General features: G+C 40.5%; 1 protein-coding gene across 4 annotated transcripts in view; it reads right to left on the bottom strand.

Moving 5' to 3' along the window:
* Nucleotides 1-17,289, bottom strand: part of KIAA0232 (KIAA0232 ortholog) — a 63,739-nt gene extending 46,450 nt beyond the window's left edge. Inside the window, exons 1-2 of one of the 4 annotated variants that reach the window (XM_014260775.2) lie at nt 17,140-17,289; nt 6,505-6,602 (exon numbers count right to left, since the gene is read on the bottom strand). The gene's annotated coding sequence lies outside the window, so the exon portion shown is untranslated. The remainder of the gene's footprint in view (nt 1-6,504; nt 6,603-17,139) is intronic. The other 3 variants (XM_088056064.1, XM_014260781.2, XM_014260767.2) reach the window with 3 other exon arrangements.
* Between the last annotated feature and the right edge of the window lie 1,816 nt (nt 17,290-19,105).

Consider the following 19,105-nt stretch of genomic DNA (forward strand, 5'->3'; position numbering starts at 1 on the left):
GACTGCTTCATCAAAGACTTCACAATTAATCTGTTGATTAAAATATATGTCTGACCTAGCTTTATGGGAAAGTTGATATTTTATTACTTTCACTATCAGCTAAAAAAGACCCACTTTCATAAAAAAAACCAAAAAAAAACCAAAAAAAAAACAAACTATGTTGGTTTGAATAAGGACTGCATATTTTGCATCACTAAAAGACAATAGAATCCTACTGTTTTGCAGTGATACCCATTTCTGGAATAGAAGTGTTTTTTTTATAAAACACCGAACTAATAAAATTCATCTGATCAGAAGTTTTATAGATCCTACTACTAAATAGTTACTTCAAGTAACTTCAAGTTCATTTTTTTTGGTGGTGGTGGTTTTTGGGTTGTTTTTTCTTAGTTTCAATTATTTGCCTTGTTCCAGCACAGTAAAACATTTTATCATCCAAAATCTGTCCTTCCCTGGAATAACTTCAAAAATTTGAGCAGAACATAATTTATGTGCCAAAAATTAACATTTAACTCTTTTTACACAAAGCATACACCTGTCCTACCTGAGAGCTTAAACTCTAAACCATGTCCTAAAATAGACAAACGATCCTAAGACTTATACCACCCACAATCACAAATCAATCTTGATAAGCAAGGGGCAGAAGGTGCAAGCACCACACATTTCAGCACTCTGCTCTCAAAAGCAGAAAACATCAGCCCAAAAAAGGCATTTTTGGATTGGTCTACATATCAATCACATGCCAATCTGGCATTTGTGTAGGACTTCTTTCTCCTCTCCAGCTTCTTATCATGAGAAAACAAAGCTGAAATCCAGGAGATTTCCTGCTCAATGCAGGAAATATCCCTTCACTGAAAGGAAACAAAATAGACTCAAGTGACTAAGCAAAACCTACCCCAGTGTAAGATAACAACACACAATAGACATCATCTGATATAACTATCTGAACTAGATACTGGGGGCAGCATTTCATGTGGGCAGCATGTGTTTTGTGGCCAAACAAAACTGAAAGTCAATACACGTCAACACAACAAAAGATGATCATTTTTAGGAGCTTTCTTTACACCACCACACAGGTACAACTGTATACTCCAGATTTTTCTGTGTCAATTGCAACATCACCAAAAAGAAACCCATTATGATCAGTTGATACCAAGTTCCCAAAACCCTTTCCCTCTCCTAAAGTGACCTTACTGCTCTGGTTGCAGTGCTCATTTTGGGAAAGGGGATAGATAACACATTATTCAATCTTGCTCAGCAACATGTTTCAATTAGAATCTTTTAAGTAAGCACAAATGACAAGGTAGAAACATGCTGCAAGGCACTGGAGGTTACTGCTTCATCACATAATTAGAGAACAGAAAGTCTAAGAGAAGTCTAGTATTGGACCCAAGGTAGTCCAAATCCAAGAGCCACAGATACAAACTCTTAAGAAGTCCATACTATCTTAATTGCTGAAGAACAGCATTCCAGAAAATCCGTTTAGTCCTGTTGGCTCTCCATAGCACAGCATGTGATGAATGTTCTCCCCAAGTCAATGCTACAGCATTGTCAGCCCCACAAATCCCGTATTTCATAGATAGAGGAAAACTGACACTCTTCATTTATCTTTTCTGAGACATGGTGCACAACTACCTAAAGGTTCAAGGGAACAGGAGCCTCAATCCATCCCATTGCTAGGATGAGTTTGATGCCAGAGCCAGCAAAAGATGCTCAGAGCCTGGAAAGGGACCACAGGTCAGCAGGAGAGCACCTGAAGAGCAGCACAAAGGAACTTCTGCCACTCCAGCCAGTAAGTCAGGTCCATTTGGAACCCAGCTAAAATGCCTCTATGGAAACATGCATAGCAAAGACAATAAAAAAAAAGAAGTTAGAGACACATGTGTGCCTGCATGGCTATCATCTTATTGGCATCACTAGGACATGGTGAGATGACTCCTATGACTGGAGTGTTGGAATGGAACGATACAGGGTGTTTAGGAAGAACAGGCACAGGAGACGAGGGGGTGTTACCCTCTATGTCAGTGATTGCCTGAAGTGCACAGAGCTCTGCCTCAGAACAGAAGAGGAGCTGACTGAAAGGTTATGGGTCAGGATGGAAGGGAGGGAAGGGACTGGCAGAGACTGGAGGTCTGCTACAGACTCCTTACCCAGGAAGACAGAGCTATGAAGTCCTCTACAGACACATAGGAGCAGCCTCATGCTCACAAGCCCCATTCCTCATGGGGGACTTCAACCACCCCCAGACCTGTTAGAGGTGCAACACAGCAGACCATAAGCAATCCAGGACCAGGAGATGCCTGGAATGTGATGATGGTGATACCTTCCCTCCCTGAGCTAAAGAAGCCAACAAGGAGAGACACTATTCTGGGTTTCCTTTGCACCAAAATGTTGGGGCTGCTTGGGAACGTGAAGCTCAAGAGCAGCCTGGGCTGCAGTGACCATGAAACAGTGGAGTTCAAGAGCCTTAGGGCAGCAAGGGAGCACAGCAAGCTCACTGTCCTGGACTTCAGGAGAGCAGTTTGGCCTTCTCAAGGATATGCTCGGTAGAGGGGCCCAAGAAAACTGGTTAACACTGAAGGATCACATCGTCCAGGCTCAGGACTGATGAATGCCTACCAAAGGAAGTGGGGCAAAACACCAGCCACCTGCGTGGTTAAACAAGAAACTCCCGGACAAACACAATCAGAAAAATGAAGCCTACAGAGGGTGGAAGCAAGGACAGATAGCTTGGGACGAATACAGAGAAATTGTCCAAGCAGCCAGGAATCAGGTTAGGAAAGCTAAAGCTGTGACAGAATTAAATCTAATTAACTTCACCTGGTCAGCTGAAGTGCGTCTTGCTTTTATTAGATGGGGAGAGAAGGAAAAGACAGCAAGAGAGAGACAGATTATAAAAAGGAATTACGAAATCAGACAACAAAATTTTTGTAATTTGTTTTGCATTCCAGCTTTTTTGAATATCGTCTTCAGTTACTTCTTTTAACATGCACTAGAAATCTAAACAAATCTATTAAATATTATTTAAGAGTTCTCATTTTTCGTCTCTCAAGTACTTTGTCTCACAAATGGTCTTAAACATTTACATTATGTTTTAGAATTAACAAAATTTCATACAGAGTATTTTTCCATCCCAGTACTAGAGAGACTTTCCATATCAAATTAATACAAGTTACTAAAAGAGCAAACATTTCTGCTGATAGATGTGAAGCTTAATTTTAGAGATAACACCTTCTGACAAATAAGTTATTATCCCTCTTAAATCTATTTCACACTGTCTCACTAAAAATAATTTTTCCATCCTCACAAGGCCAGGGCTAATCTGAACAGAGGGAGCACATCACATCCTAAATACTTAGAGGAAGGCTAGTTATTTTAATTAAGTCAAAAAGAATTCTCCGTTTCCAGGTATAAAGTATGACACATGGACATGCCTTATAACAAAAAATTTTAAACATCTGTATCAATACCTTCTGAAAACTACTTTTTATTTACAATGTAAAAAACACGTGTTAAAATTATTTCAAAATAATTTCTCCTTACTCTACTTCTTAGTATATTTTTCCTTTTAAGTAACCTTCAGTTTTTGCAATACTAATCAATGATATTAACACGGTCACACTAGATAAACTGTCAGCAGCTCAACCACTAGAGACAAAAGAACCGATTTATGAAACATCTTCTAAAGGAGTGAGAACACAATATTGTATAAACACTCAGATTTTTCAACTTAAGACTGTCTTAGAATACATATATTTCTTAAAATTCTATTCAGTGTGATAGACACTAAATACTCTTTTGATCTACAATAGACAGCAGAAGAAAATAACTAAGCCTTAGTCTCCTGAGATCCAGCTGTGGCAAAGCAACAACTTTAAATAACCTATAGCAAGCAACAGAAAGGAGGATCAATGATACAGAAAGTGACACTGGAGCTCTCCAGGTTTGTTCCCTACAACACAGTTGTTCTTTCATGGTAATAATCTCTTTTGAAGACTAAGTAATCTAGTCTTCCCCATGAAATAACTGGAATTTGGGTTCTGTCCTAACAAATACAGAGAACTTTTTTTAAAGTTTTTTACAATAGTGGAAGTAATACAGAAAACTTCTTGTGGCAGTTGTGTCTATGGGACACAATCGGAGATTAGCAAAGAGTGCTGTAAAAGAAAAGTATAATTATATCACTCTTCAATGAAGCTTGATACAAGCACACCAAGGAAGTGTTAATGTATGGATTATCAACAGAAAGATTAAAAGTTCATGCCAAGCAAGATAATTCCATGTCTTTAACAGCTTTTTTTCCTCCACACTCTCTTTCATACTGTTAGAAAACAGTAATCAAAGCCAAACCACAAATTAATCTAAGGTAACCTAATGTCTATTTTATCAGCACCAAGAAGCCTCTGAAAATTGTGTATCTATGCAGCAAGGTCCCAAACCAACATTTTTTGTAAATTAAAAAAACCCAAAACAATACACTGATTTAACAATCTTTCAAGTTTTCTTAAATAGCAACTTCCAAAGCAGTAGAAGATATTGGAATAAGACAGTAAAAACTATACCTTTTAAAACTGTCCTATAAGGTAAACTAAGGTCCACAGACAATGTATTTGAGATCATAAAAGGTAACTTGAAAAGGAAGCAAATTGTCAGCAGGCTTAAATTCACTACACTTCTATATCACCAACTAGGGAAAAAAAGTTACTGGATTACATATTGAAATAAGTTGAAAACTAATATGCTGTTTATTTGCATAATCTGCAACTGAGTCCCTAAAAACTCAAATTTACTCTTTACATATTACTGCAGGGAAGCCAATCTCTTGGATAATCTATAGATGCTACTTTTCCTTCCTTCAGTTCCCAAAAGGGAAAAACATCTGTGTTTCCAGCATTTCTTGCTGCCTACTGCTACATTTTAACAATTAGACCAAACACATTTTCACACAATAGTTAAGTAAAAACTACTGTTTTATACGAAGTTTCCTATTATTCTTTGAAATACACCAGTGCATTACACAATTCAAATTAACAGCTCTCATTTCAAAATTTTTTCTCCACTTTGACATTGCATGATATTTATTCAATGAACAGAGGAAAAAAAGAGATTATATATATAAATATATTAAAATATTAAAATATTAAAATATTAAAATATTAAAATATTAAAATATTAAAATATTAAAAATAAAAATATAAAAATATAAAAATATAAAAATATAAAAATATAAAAATATAAAAATATAAAAATATAAAAATATAAAAATATAAAAATATAAAAATATGGATAGAAGTATCCACCTTTTTTAAACAGGGCAATGTTTTTCAAACTAATCTTTTTTCCCAGAACAGTTTTATTAAAAGCAAACAATATGTCCTCTCTCTGGCAACTACAGGTAGGGAAAAAATATGGAAATCCTAATTAGTATTAAAAAAAATAAAAATTTTATCAAGTTTGGTCAACAACATACTAAAATCCATACACAGTGCAGCAAATTCCAGTCCCCTTTAGAAAACTGATAGTCAAAAGTATGATCATATTATATATTTATATCATACTGTATATATTCTATGATGGCAACAGAATTTCAAATTGTTCTTATATATAATGGAAGAATCCGCAATTTTACCCTAATTTCTTTTGTGTCTTTCCACAAAAACACTGAACAGATCCTTAACAGACAAACCAAGCAACTACACACTGGGAAAGGCACTGTCAAAGCCCAAAACCAAAGCCTATTTAAAGTCTAGCAAACAATGGAATCTGTGTGCTTAATAAATTTCATATGGTATTTAAAAGACATGTGAATTCAGAAGTAAGAGAAGTTATTTTTTAACCACATTCCTTGATAATCTAAGAAATTTGGCTGTGTAATCTTCAGAGCAAGGACAGCTTTTTTATGCACTGATGATGTTTGATGTTACTGCACAACAAACAGCAGGAGCAGCAGCTTGATTCATAACCAAGGCACCAAACACCACAGAAATATTGTCCTGCCATGAGAAACAGAGATTAAATACCTGGCTGGAATCAAAGCACTAAAAGTGGTCAGAAGCATAAAAGCAGCTCTGTGAATCAACTTTAAATATACATAGAATCATCTTTTTTAAGAAGCATTACCAAGAGGTGCAAGAGTAACACAAGTGTTACTTATAATGGGTTTATGTTTTATAGGGGACTGATGTCTAATGAGGCTGGGCTCATGGTTCTAGGGTAACTCAAGCCAAAGAACCAAAAGGGGAAACAGAAACCAGTGTGTGGGTGTTACTGCAGGATTTTTTTTCCTTACAAATCTGCAATCTTATTTTCATAACACTTATCCAAATGAAAATCTGAAGCTGCTAATCCTGTATAAAAGCTTAATGGAATTACTCAAAGGATTCAAGAGCTACCATGTAAGCCTCAGTTACTTAGGTTAGCAAAGAAAAAGAGCAGATATAATCAAGATGACACCAGGAAAAGTCACCAGCACAGTTTTGAAGGATTCTGCTCTGGGACCTGCATTACCTGATAAATTCCTAAGTGGCCTGGAAGATGAGATGGGTGACACAGTTTAGAAGCTACCAGAGGACAGCAAGTGATCAGGGATAGCGACTACAGAGCAACTGAAAAAATATAAAAGACCATTATGAAACTTGACTGGGCAATAAAAAGGTAAACAAAATTCAGCATAGACAATTTTGAAATGGGGCATAGGGGCAATGACCACCTGATGCTATTAATGCATAAAACAATGAGTTGTGAGCTATTAATCCATGTCTCTCCATGGATCGAGATTGACTGTTCAATGTTTATTTTTTATTACTAGAAAGCACTAATGAGCTAGGTAAGATCTACATACAAAACTCTGCACAACAGCTAGTAGAATACCTTGCAAAATATACCAAAGACTCAAAAGATAAAAAAAAAAATAAAATTAGATGGCCTTCAATGGAAATTGAGTAAGAGAGATCCCTTGACAGTTTTCAACTAGACAAACCATATCAGGGTCAGGAAATCCCCTAGGCTGAAAATAGTGTATGGCTGAGGGAGTATTTAGGAGAGGTATCACTCACCCTGTTCTTTTTTTGTCCCTAACTGCTCCTTTAGAGATGATGTTGCAGACGAGTACAGGGTTTGTCAAAGCCTTTGTCTGAACCAGTACAGCTGTTCTTATAAAACATTTATGTTTACCATCATACAAGAACAACACTTCAAAAAACAGTTGCTGGAGGAGTGCAACAAGCTGATCCACTCACAGGGCTGCACATTATTAACACATGTGAACTTCGTTAAAAGATGTCAAAACATCAATCCTGTCAGGGATCAAAAACTGAGCTATGGGAAACAACTGTTAACAGACAGCAGAATTAGCAGGTGAGACACTTTCACAAAGGGGTCGGTTGCATATCAAAGATCCCAAATTCTTGTCATCTGTGTATTCTTCACTTCTACAAAACAAATATGTATGCAAGCTGGAAAATGTAAAACTTTTAAGCTAAGAAAAAAAGGCAAGACAGAAATGGGAAAAGCATGACCTTACAGCAAAACCTGAAAACACTGTGTACACCCCAAAACTTGGATTTCATAGAATTACAAGTCTGAATGAGCCTTCACAAGAAAGACTCTTTTGGAAAGGATACAGTAGGCTTGTAAAGAATCATCTCTACAGAGTGGAGACTTATGAAGTGGTCCTTCAGTATATCTAATATAACTCAAAAAAAAATCATTAATAAGCCTAATAGATGGCAAGTTTTGCAGATCATGGTTCAGTGGGAATCTTGATAATTTGGGAAGCAAATTTTATCTTCAAGATGGAAGTATAGCATCACTCAAGAAACTGTTTCAGGTGGTCAACTCAGTATTAAAGCTGCATTAAAAAAACCACAAAAGGAAGCACTTCATTATGCAATACATAGATACCACTTCTATTTCAATAAACAGAATGGAGCTCAGAGCACTTCTGACAAAACAAAACTTGACAAATAAAACAATCTCTGGTACAACAGATTATGCAATTGCACCAGAAAAGTTTAAGTATAGCACATCTGTATCCACCTCAACCTAAAGAATAATATCTCCAAAAACTTTGCTATTTAAGAAGGACTTAAAACTGTTAAAGATACCTCCATTGATTGTATTTAAGAAATGGGAAGATATCTGTAAACTGTCTGAATCTAGAGAAGTGAAATGCTGCCTCACTATTAACAAATGCTGAAGTGCCATTAACAATGGTAACAATTACATTATTTAAGAATTTGTCCAAAGGACTATCCAGCTACCAACAGAGTACTAATAATTCCATTCAATTCTTTAAAAACAACAAACATAAACACATGCGAGAATTTTTTTTCCAATTTAGTTTTTTGCTGCCTACACTGGTGTTTGAACCAAATTTTACATTGTTTAAACATGACCACTTTTTAAAAAAATCTTAGCTGAAAAATGGAAAAATGTACACATATAACATAACTTAGATGTATGTAACTTTTCAGAAGTTTAAAAACACAAATCAGCATCTAATGACAAAGAATTTAGATAAATATTTTTAACATTAAAAAATAATTAAAACAATGTCACACAAAAACTTAAAGGGATTACTACTGCTGCCAGCACAAGTACCAGTTTGCAAAAACCAGAATTTTTTATAGTAGTAGTAACTAACTTTCAAAAGAACAACAACAGCAGCATTTTGACAGAGAAACCTGTGTGGATGACTTGACAGTGAGTTAGTGTAACAGGAACTGCACCACCACTGCACATTGCCACCAAGAGAGTTCACGGCATTCCACTGCTTCTCTCATCCTCCCCTCCATGCTCCCACCCTTTTGTCCCTGTACTTGACACATGCACCCTGTGGCTGCGGAGATGAACCGTATCAAGTTTTTGGTCCAAATAGAAAGATTTCACTTGTGGTAACCCAATCTTCAAAAAATACAAATCAGTGATCAACTTGCTCTCTCGCCATGAAATTTCTACAAGTAGCGTAAGAGAGGAAGTGGGGTTGCCCCTTTCAGCAGCAACCCACTATAGACCCACTTAAGAATAACAAGAAAACATTAGGAAGGCAGAATGCAGAAGCTACATTTTAGCTAATTCAAATCCAAGTCCTTCAGATGATTTTCTTAGGAACATGAAGTATGAAAGACAATCCAGGTACTTCAATAGGTATGATATTTACTTCCAGAATTTTTACAGAAATTCACCAGGCAACCATATCCTGTACTTGCAATATTCAGCAGATCCAGTCTCAAACAGTAGCCTGGTGATGAAAAAGAAATTACTGGTTCCTTCAGATCTGCTGAGAGAGAGGCAGGTGTTGCACTGTAACTAGCCCAGAATAGGATGGATCACCAAAGTGTGGAGAACCCAAGAGAATATATGATAGTGCAGAAGGCAGCATGTGTAGACCTCAGAAACACTGAGGCACTGCCTCACCTCATACTTTACCCTCTTACCATTAGTGTAATTTCAGTTCCACTAATATCAGCTTTCAGACCTTTCTGCTACATTTCTTTTGCCACTGAAGACAGTAGTGTAATTTTTGAGTTTTTCAGTTCAAACTTGTAGATGTTATCAGTGTAAAAGAGCAATGCCAGAGACACGCATCTTGCTCTCCCTTGTTTACCTCAAGTCTATTTACACAGGGATGGCCTGGATGGGCTGCTACTGGGCCTGAGAGATCCTGGGGAGAAGTACTTTTCTAGATGCAGCTTCAAGGAGGAGATAGCTACAGTCTTTTCTGTTCAGTCCCATGAGAATCTTCACTTGGACACTATCAAAAGCAGTATCTTTTATTATGTACACAAGCAACAGACCACACATCATTGATTGCCATCACAATAACGCTTCCTCAGATTTAGGAAAACATAAATGGAGTTAACAGACAACAAAACCAAATAGAACTGTGATCACACAGGCACACATATTTTGAGTTCACAAAGACATTTATCTTCAAGATTCTTGGCAGGTAAACTCTGTAAGCTTTCTACTACTTGTGTCTCACTATATTTACTAGCCTTACTATCACCTACAATATATGCAGAACTTAGACACAATACAGGATGCAGTCAAGTAATGGAAACGTTAGATATCTCTCTTGACTATTTAATCATTTTCTTTCCTGCTCTTGTGATGTCCTCTATTTACTCAACTTTGAGATCAGTTCAAACTACCTTCTACCAACAGGTACTTGCCTGTGTTTGAACTCCGTTCCCAAGAGGGATGCCAATGCTCGGAGGCCCGTGCACCAAGTTACACGAGTGAGCACTAAAACAGACATGCCCCCAGTCCTGAACACCTCAGTGAGTAGACAGAGGCACCCATCCATGTACCCCAACATGTGTAGCAGACTCCTCCATGGCACAGGCAGCCACCAGGTGCAATCATCCCCCAGGCCACCAGCAGGACCACCCTGATGAAATATTCAGTGCTCTTCATATCAGCCGGAATCCAGTGGCCACTCTTGTAGTGCAAAACACAAGATTTAATTCAATTAATATACAATTTATTCTTAGGCACACTGCATCTTTCAGTCAAGCACGGAAAAGGAGAATGAATTATGAATGCAAAGATTCAACCACCAGTGTTCATTTAAAGGCTACGATATTTGTCCTGCTATTTATACTTCCAAGGTTAATAATCCTGTAATAAAAGCTGTATATAAACAGCTAACTAGTTAAATATCAAACCATATATTTTACTCTAGTTTATTAATTTCTTCAATTTGTATGAAGGTCTTGTCTGAATACTTACTATTGATGTTTTCTATACTTAGTCTGCAGCTCAGGGAGTTAATTACTATCTTGCTGAAAAGCTCTAAATAGCCTCATAAAGAGTTTAAAAACAAATCTAACTTCACCTAACTACACAGCCTTTTCAACAGTTATTTTAAAAAGTTACTATAAATTAAGTTGAAAGTCATATATAAACAAGGTTTTCATTAATAAGTGTGTAAAAACTTACAAGATGTGTCAGCCACAGGAGGGTCAGAAAACACAGAGGTCTAACAAGTTGAATTTGCAAGCTCTACAACTTAACCAGCAGAGAAGATACTGACTATACAGCACATAAAATATAGTAGGCCTACAAAGGAAATTGTTTCAAATACTTTTCCTCTGCCCCTCTACCACCTCTAATTTTTATTCCAAAATATTAGTAAATGAACTTCTATCTATTTATGAAATTAAGATCTGAAATAGGATACTCTGCAATTTTGAAGAAAATAGCAAGTCAACATGAAATAATTTCTATTTTAGCATTTGAATGAATTTGCATAGGCATTTATTGTTCAGTTTATGTTGTATGGCTGCCAGGCTGTCTTTTTCCATAAAAACAGTGGTGATATTTGTTAAAATATCTCCACTTTTATGATTAAGTATGTTGTTTAAAAACACTACTTATTAAATAAGAAAATTTTACCAACTGAATAGGTAGCACAGTTTAATATTGCTCTTAAAATAATACATTTGCTGCTTGATACTTCAAATGACAGCTGAAAAGGTCATTTTACTAAAATGTGACCAGAAAACCTCCTACAAAAACAGCAGGTAAGCATTACATTAATCCTCTTCAAGGAAGTTGCTGTACTGTTAACCAAAGCATTTCTTTCACAATTCAAGAACAAATTTACTAAAAACTGGAACTCTGAGGTTTCTCTGAAGCTAGTAAGATATTTTCTTCGGGGAGGCTGGTGAAAAAATCATCTACATATGATAAACTAACATCTGAACTTACAGAGACATTTTAAAACTTTTGTGTCACCTCAAACAGTTCAACATGACTTCCATCAAAACTGCTATAAAAACAACAATAAAACAAAAATTACTAAATGTAAATTCAGTTTCACTGTCAAATGCAGGAGTAGACTATGCACCAGAATGAACTTCTACCCCAGAAAACAGAACCAGAAGAGGAATTCACTGAACAGCTGTCTTTAGCTAATTAGTAACAGTAATTAGCTCAAAATCTTCAGAGAGCAGAAACAAGTATCATGAAACAGTAAAAGTTTTTACTGTACTATTAAAAGTAAAGATACGAACTCGACAAATGACTGGAAGCTGGCTCCATTTCTTTCAGGATACTCCAGTGTCCTAAATACAATGCAGTGTTTTGAAGTTGCACATCCACTCAGCCACAGTCTTCAAATTTGTTTCAAGTTCATAATAACACATTACAGTGCCACAAGGATCTAGTGAGAATTAATTACTCATCCAGTGGCAGCAATACGCATTACTGATTTCTTCATTAGTGATTCTTCAAGCAGACCTTTTCCTTTAGGCTAATAAAACGCTTTGTTTTCTTTAAAAATACATATGACACACGCTAAATTAACAAAATAACTTCTTGGATCAATCTGTGTATGTTTTATCACATTTTCCCATTTTACTGTTGATGATTATTTTCTCAATCTAAGTCCTAACTACACTAACACTACCTGGAATGACCCTGAAGAGGATACAGATCTTGCAACTCTGCTCTGCTGCTCTAATGTTAAAACTGTACCATCTCATGACAGGTTGCTTTATTTTTTCTGGCCTTCAGCTACCCCCAGACTCTTACTTCCTTATCTCTCTCTCTCTGTCCTTTCTTCCACAGACTATATATCTCATCAGCAATGCAACCATGTCTCCCTTCAGAATTCTTCTACAACCAAAAGCCAGTCCATCTAACCAAACCATAAAAACAAACTCACACAATTAAAAAACCTACAAAAGGGATAACAGCTACTCCTTCCCATATAGCAACTTAAACACAAGCACATGAAAATGAAATTTCACTTGAATTCACTCAGCGGTACAGCTGATAGAAAACAGCATGCAGGTCTCTCTTCTCAATCCTCGCCCAGCACTTTATCCAGCAGACCTTGTAAAGTTTCCTTGGTAAAATTTAATAGTAACTAGAGAAAGATTTTTAAAAGCTGTGAAAATCCCACAAAATTATTCAGATTTCATCCCTGTTACAATTTACTTTTATTTATTAACAAACTTTTTTGCAGAGTATAAATTCTCATATGCAATCCTTTCTAGAATAAAGCCTAAGAAGTTACTGACACAAGTAACATTGGCATGGACCGCATATTTGAAATTTCTTCCTCAATACAGCAAAACCCAGAAATTTAAACATTCCCCAAATTATATTAAAAAAGAAAATCACTACAGCAAGCATGAGCATGGACTAAGCAGGATATAATTAAACTATTACATGTAATATCAGAACAAAAAAATTAATTTAAATACATCATAATTTAAGTTTCCACACTAATATAATTAAATTATTACATGTAATATCACAAGAGTGCAAAATGAATTTAAATACTTCATTATTTAAATTTCCATACTACTGCCTCAGAAATAAATCTCTTGGACAGGTTCCATATGTCCTCTTTGGTGTCAGTTATGAACAGAATTTAGATGCAGAAACAAAATAAACAATGTATAGTATTATGCAGGTAGATCCAAACATCCTGCACATGAAATTATAAATGCAGATGATTAAAAATTTAAAATATTCAGTAGCTTCCAATAAATCTACAGAAATAGCTGATAGTAAGATGTCTGTGAAAGAATAATCTTTGTACTGAATGTTTAAGCTACTCAACCCTTCCCCCCACCCCCAACCACCTTGTAGGCCAGTAAGAGACACATTCAATCTCTTAATATCTATTAAAAATGTACCAAACCAACTTTTAGGAAAGTAGAGTAAGATGCTTTTTAGTAAAAATATTATAACTAGCTCATCTAGATCTTTTTCTACAAAAATATTCTGACAGTCCCACAGTTACACAGTACTTCTGACTAGAAAAATCTGGTAAATTATTTCCAAATTAATTAAAAAACATAATTTTCCTTCCAATCAGATAATTTTCCCTTTGTCGGTGTATTAAAATGTAACTAAGCACACCAATACTAACATTTTAATTTTGTATTATATGATTAACTTTAGTTGGGAAAAAATTCTTGGGGCAGGACTATGGGGATGAACAACACAACTCATTTCTGCAATGACATTTACAAATCATCCAACCAGCCTGTCACTTTTCTTGGACAAAATTAAGGATTCCAACCTCTGTTCCACAAGACAGAAGAATATCCTAAAAACAGACTATTCCAATAAACAGAACGTATTAAATAGCTTCTATGAGATCATTTGAATTCCAAGCGCCTTTAGCAATGCAGATAATGGGAATATTTCCTGCTACCTCTCCAACTCTACAGGAATTCTAAGTCTTGCCACCTTCACCACACTGCTTTACCAGACATTGTTGCCTATCCTATTAAAGTACTAAGCAGTTACTTTTAGTTATTGGTTACTGCTTAAAGAAGCAGCAACTGAGACATGATTTTGCTAGGATTCTAGCTAAGTATATAAAGTGTCTATTCTGACTCTACAACATTATGTCTAAAACCCAGTAAAATCCCCCAAGAAAATTCACCTACGCAACCTCTTGGTTGCTTGGTTCCTCCTATTCACCTAGAAACAAGATGCTTAAGATGGACAAATAATGAAGTTTTGAGAAGTATCTAGATCTTCCTCTGTCCCTACTCCTGCAAGAATGCACAGCAAATGAGCAAAGGAAAATGCTGACATCATTTTACCCCTATGGAATTTCTCTTATTTGGATGAATAACAAATAGCAACAACAACAAAAGTAGAGAATGCTAAAATATGCCTATGAAACAGGCATAATAAGGTAACAAGTTCAAGGCCTCCATTTTTATTTCTTGGGTCACATATAGATCTATTTGACCCTTACTTTCCTTCCAATTCCAGCACCCATGAGCAGAAAAGCTGGAGGGTCACATACCCAATTCAAATTTCCAGAATCTGTGGACTCAAAGGATCTTAATCCCAATGGTGCCCCGAACAGATGGATAAAATGCTGTCACTGTACATGTGTTAATATCTGGCAAGCAGAACATGGTGGGGATATACGCTGCCGAGGCTTTAAATGGCCTGTCTCAGGATTTCCCCTATAATCGTCAAGTCTTTGAAAATAAATAACATTATGAACATATAACATACTACTCATTTTATTCAAGTCACCTACATCCCTCTTCTGTCTCAATGATGAAAAGAGAAGATTTCGATACCTATATGATATGCTTTATTGACTGGAAGAGAATGATTGTACACTACCATTTTAGCATATCCATACTAACAAGAAACAGCAGATGGAGGATTAGTACAGAATAAAATCTGTACAGATACATGTCAAGGAACAATCAAGTTCCATGTTATTTACTTTTATAGGGCATATTTTTGTCTTAAACAATAATGAAAAATGTCAATTACAGACTCCCGTGGATTGCGAGGAGCTTGCAATACCTAGGGTTTAAGCACTGCAGTGAAGTACTTCGTTTTACACTATCATCTACTGAATCATTACGAGTTCACTTTTGACAGCTAAGAAACCAAAGTCGACCAGCAATTCCCGCTTCATTCCAGGAACACGGAAGAAATAGATGATGTACATAAACATTTAAAAGGGTTTGAATGAGGACAAGCAACTACGCATAGCATGGAGGCCTCTGATCCCAAGCTGATAAATTACAGCCCAAATCACTTACACACAGAAAACATCAGAATACAGGAATGTGTTTTATTTGAAAGGAAGGACAAGCAAATCATACTATTTTCACCCTTCAGATCAGTATCAGGTACTGCAATGAGTAATTAAAACAAAGACAAGACAGAAAAAAAGCACCGCACTTTCGGTTTTCTCAAAGTTTCATAACACGACTCAATACGTGTATACTTTTAATAGAGACGACACGAGGAGAAGATGGAAACGAGTTTGCTGGAGCGAAGTGTCAGTTTGTGTCACTTCTGCATTCAGCTATAACCTTCGCCAAACCTTGTCCCCCACCCCGCCCATCGCCCGCGAGAGGCCGCGGCCGGCGGTCCCGCCCCAGCGGCGCCCGGCTCCCAGCGCCCATAGGATGCGGCTCCCGTCAGTCTCCCATCAGCCCAGCTCCGCCTCCTCAAACAGCAGCAGCCCTAGCCCTCCTATCCGCCTTTTGCCTTCAATAGGCCCTAAAGGACAATGCTGCTAGGGGGGGGGGGGGGGGGAGGAAGGAAAAAAAAAAAAAAAAGAAAAAAAAAAGAGAGAGGAAAAAAAAAGAGGGGAGTCCCGCCAGACAGGCCCCCGGGGCTGCGATGTAACGGCGCGGCTCAGCCGGGGCGGTTTCCATCGGCCCCAGCCCGTCTCCAGCTCCCCCTCCCCGGTGCGCGGCCGCTGCTGCGTTCTGAACGCTCGCACGGGATGAAAGGTCACGGCGTGAGCACCGGCCGGGGCCGGCAGCGGCACAACCCCGTCACCTCAGCCTCGGGGTCAGGCGGGGCAGACCAGGCGCTGCCCGGATCGGGATCTCCCTACTCCGATCCGAACCGCCGCATCCTCCGCTTTCCCGTCTGCCGGGTGACACCGGCGCGGGCTGGCACCCGAGGCGGGTGGGTGCCGGGTGCCGCCTTCCCTTCCCTCCTTCTCCTCCTCTGCTCCCGGGCGTGACCCGGCCCGAGGGCACCGAGCCGCGGCTCCCGCTCCAGGCTGGCGCCTCCCTCCCAGCCGCGGCGCAAGCCGCTCACCTGGCGCCGGGTCCCGCCGGGATGGAAGAGCGCGGAGTCGGCGGCAGCCAGAGAGGGCTCAGCTCCCCTCCCGGGCAGCGCTCTGACCGGGGCACCCCGGCCGGGCCCCCGGCCCCGCCCCCGGGCCCTGCCCGGCACCGGCCGGCTGCCGTCCCCCGCCCGGCCCCCGGCGCCCCTGTCACCCCCTCCCCGGCCCCTTCCTCCCGCGCCCCCCGGCACGCTCCCGCCGCGATGCGCCAGGCGCAGCCCAGGAGCGGGACGCGCCGTCCCGGGAAACCGTCCTCCCGGAGGGACCAGGCCCGGCCCCGCAACTCCTCCTCTTCCCGGGCTGTTAGTGGAGAGGGCAGAGATGCGCGGGCCTTCCCGGCCGTGGGCCGAGCCGCTGGCCCGGCGCTCCCGGGGGTCCAGCCCAGCTGTCCCAACGCAGCGGCGGGAAGGAAGCGGGGGGGGGAAGGGCGCCCGCCGCCTCCTCCCGGCTCCGTCCTCCCGTTCCACGAGCAGGGCGGCTGCCAGTCTCCTTCCCTCCCTTCAGCCCTGCCCCTCCCTCTGCTCCCCGGGCCCGTGGCGGGCATTTACCTGCCGTGGCGGCGCAGAGCGGGGCCCTGGGGCCTCTGGCAGCCGGAGGAGGCGGCGGACTCCGTCCCGCTGCTGCCGTCCCCGAGTGAGGCGGGCGGGACGGAGCCGGGACCTACCCCGGGAGGCGTTACGTAAACCGGCGGCGGCGGCGGTTCCAGCGCCACGGGGAGGGAGGGAAGGAGGGAGGGAGGGGGCCGGGCCGGCCGCTCCGTCACCCGGCAACGGGACTCAGCGCCCCGGCGGACCGCGCCGCCGGCTCCGCCCCGTATCCCTCCGCCCAGAGGGCGGCTCGAATCCCTGATCCCAGATCCGTGGGGCTGCGCTGGGCGGGTGGGAACGGGTTCGCCAGCATCGACCCGGTGGGCGGGATACGGGGGACGACGGGACCGCTCCGCTCTGTCTCGCACCCATCCCTCTCCCTAACTCTGTCGTCGGCCGTAGGGCCTGGGCGCCTGCGAGCCGCCTTCATGTCGGGCCCGCGGCGCAGGAAGGGCGGGGGGAGGAGGGGAAGTGTCCTTTGCCCTGGTTGTACAGCCTCCCGCCCGCCGGGAGAGCGCCGCGCTGTCCGCCCGAGGAGGCAAGCGGCGGGCGAGGCGCTCGGAAGTCACCGGGAGGGCGGCGGGAGCGGCGCCGGCCCTCGGCGGCGTGGCCGGGTCCACTCGCGCCCCTCAGGAGGGCTGTGCCGCCGGGGAGGGGAACACCCAGGCAGGGCCGGCGCAGGAATGCGAGGGAGGGAGCGGGGGATAATGATGGAGCGTAGCGGTGTTTGTCATGTGAGGTCCTTTTGAAATCCTGAACGACTCCGAGGGCAAGGTTAGCAAATAAAAGTTTATTTTACTGCGCAATGAAAGCCCGTCTGGAAGGGAAGTCGTCTCCTAGAAGATTGTTGCCACTGAAAGTCGGGTTTAGTAGGTGAGCTCCTCGGGAGCCACGGAGATTTTGTTCCAATTGATTAAATGCCAGTTTAATCACAACTGTTTACACAACCGTGGAGTAATGAAAGAACATTTTTAGCATAATAGATGGGTGAAAATGGGCCATTGTAAGGCTGAAAACATGACAAGACACACCAAAGTACTCATCAAGCTTCTTAATTGGGAAAATAATGATGCCCTTTTCAGGTGTACACTACCACCCTACATTTCTCAAATACGTGAACGCATATGGGCCTAAGGAAAGTCAATATTATGTAAGATGTCAAAGTAAGTCTTCTGCCTGTGTAATCCTGAGGTTTTCTTCCTTTTGTTCACTGTTCAACGTGTGGCTCCTAGAGTTCCAAAATGCAGTATGTCATCCATGTTGGCTCACACTGCTTCTTTTGTGCATGACATCTTCAGTCACTAGAACCAAGATTGCCTTTGAAAACATGATCCCCCAGTACCAGATGTGGTCCCATTTAGGCCTTTCAACAAGTTAAGTCTGTATATAAAAAATACATCTCATAAGAAACATGAATGCAAACACTGCCTCCCAGCCTGTATACTCATTTCCTGATACAGAGCAACATTATTCTTATTTTTATTTTAGCTAGGGTTTGCCAATTTTGAACATCCTTAGCACCTAATTTAGTCATAAATCTGATTTAGGCTAGCCAAAAGTTAAGTATGCAGTCTTGTGTAGCTACATGAACTACCAGCATTCTCTTAAATGCCGCTGAGGCAGTAATTGATGTCGTATGAATGTGCAGTTAATCAGTTACTTTCTCCAAACCTTGCAGGAGTATTTTGGGAGAAATCTAAAGAGAAAGTAATGCTTTAAACTGTGTGATAAAAGGACAGAATTGTTCTCTGAACCATTTAATTGCTGTTCGAGTTATTTTCATGTTTTGAAAAGCTGAAACTGAAATGCTTTGGGGGAAAAAATCCTGCTGACTGTTTTCTGCTGAGTCATTCCCCGGGTTTATCAGAAGCATTTCACAACCACTGTAACACAATTCGCGCCAATCACAATCAAATATCTTTTTGTT

This window comes from Pseudopodoces humilis, chromosome 6 (assembly GCF_049639895.1).
Source record: "Pseudopodoces humilis isolate 2021_Gansu_Grassland_sample_001 chromosome 6, ASM4963989v1, whole genome shotgun sequence".
NCBI lineage: Eukaryota > Metazoa > Chordata > Aves > Passeriformes > Paridae > Pseudopodoces > Pseudopodoces humilis.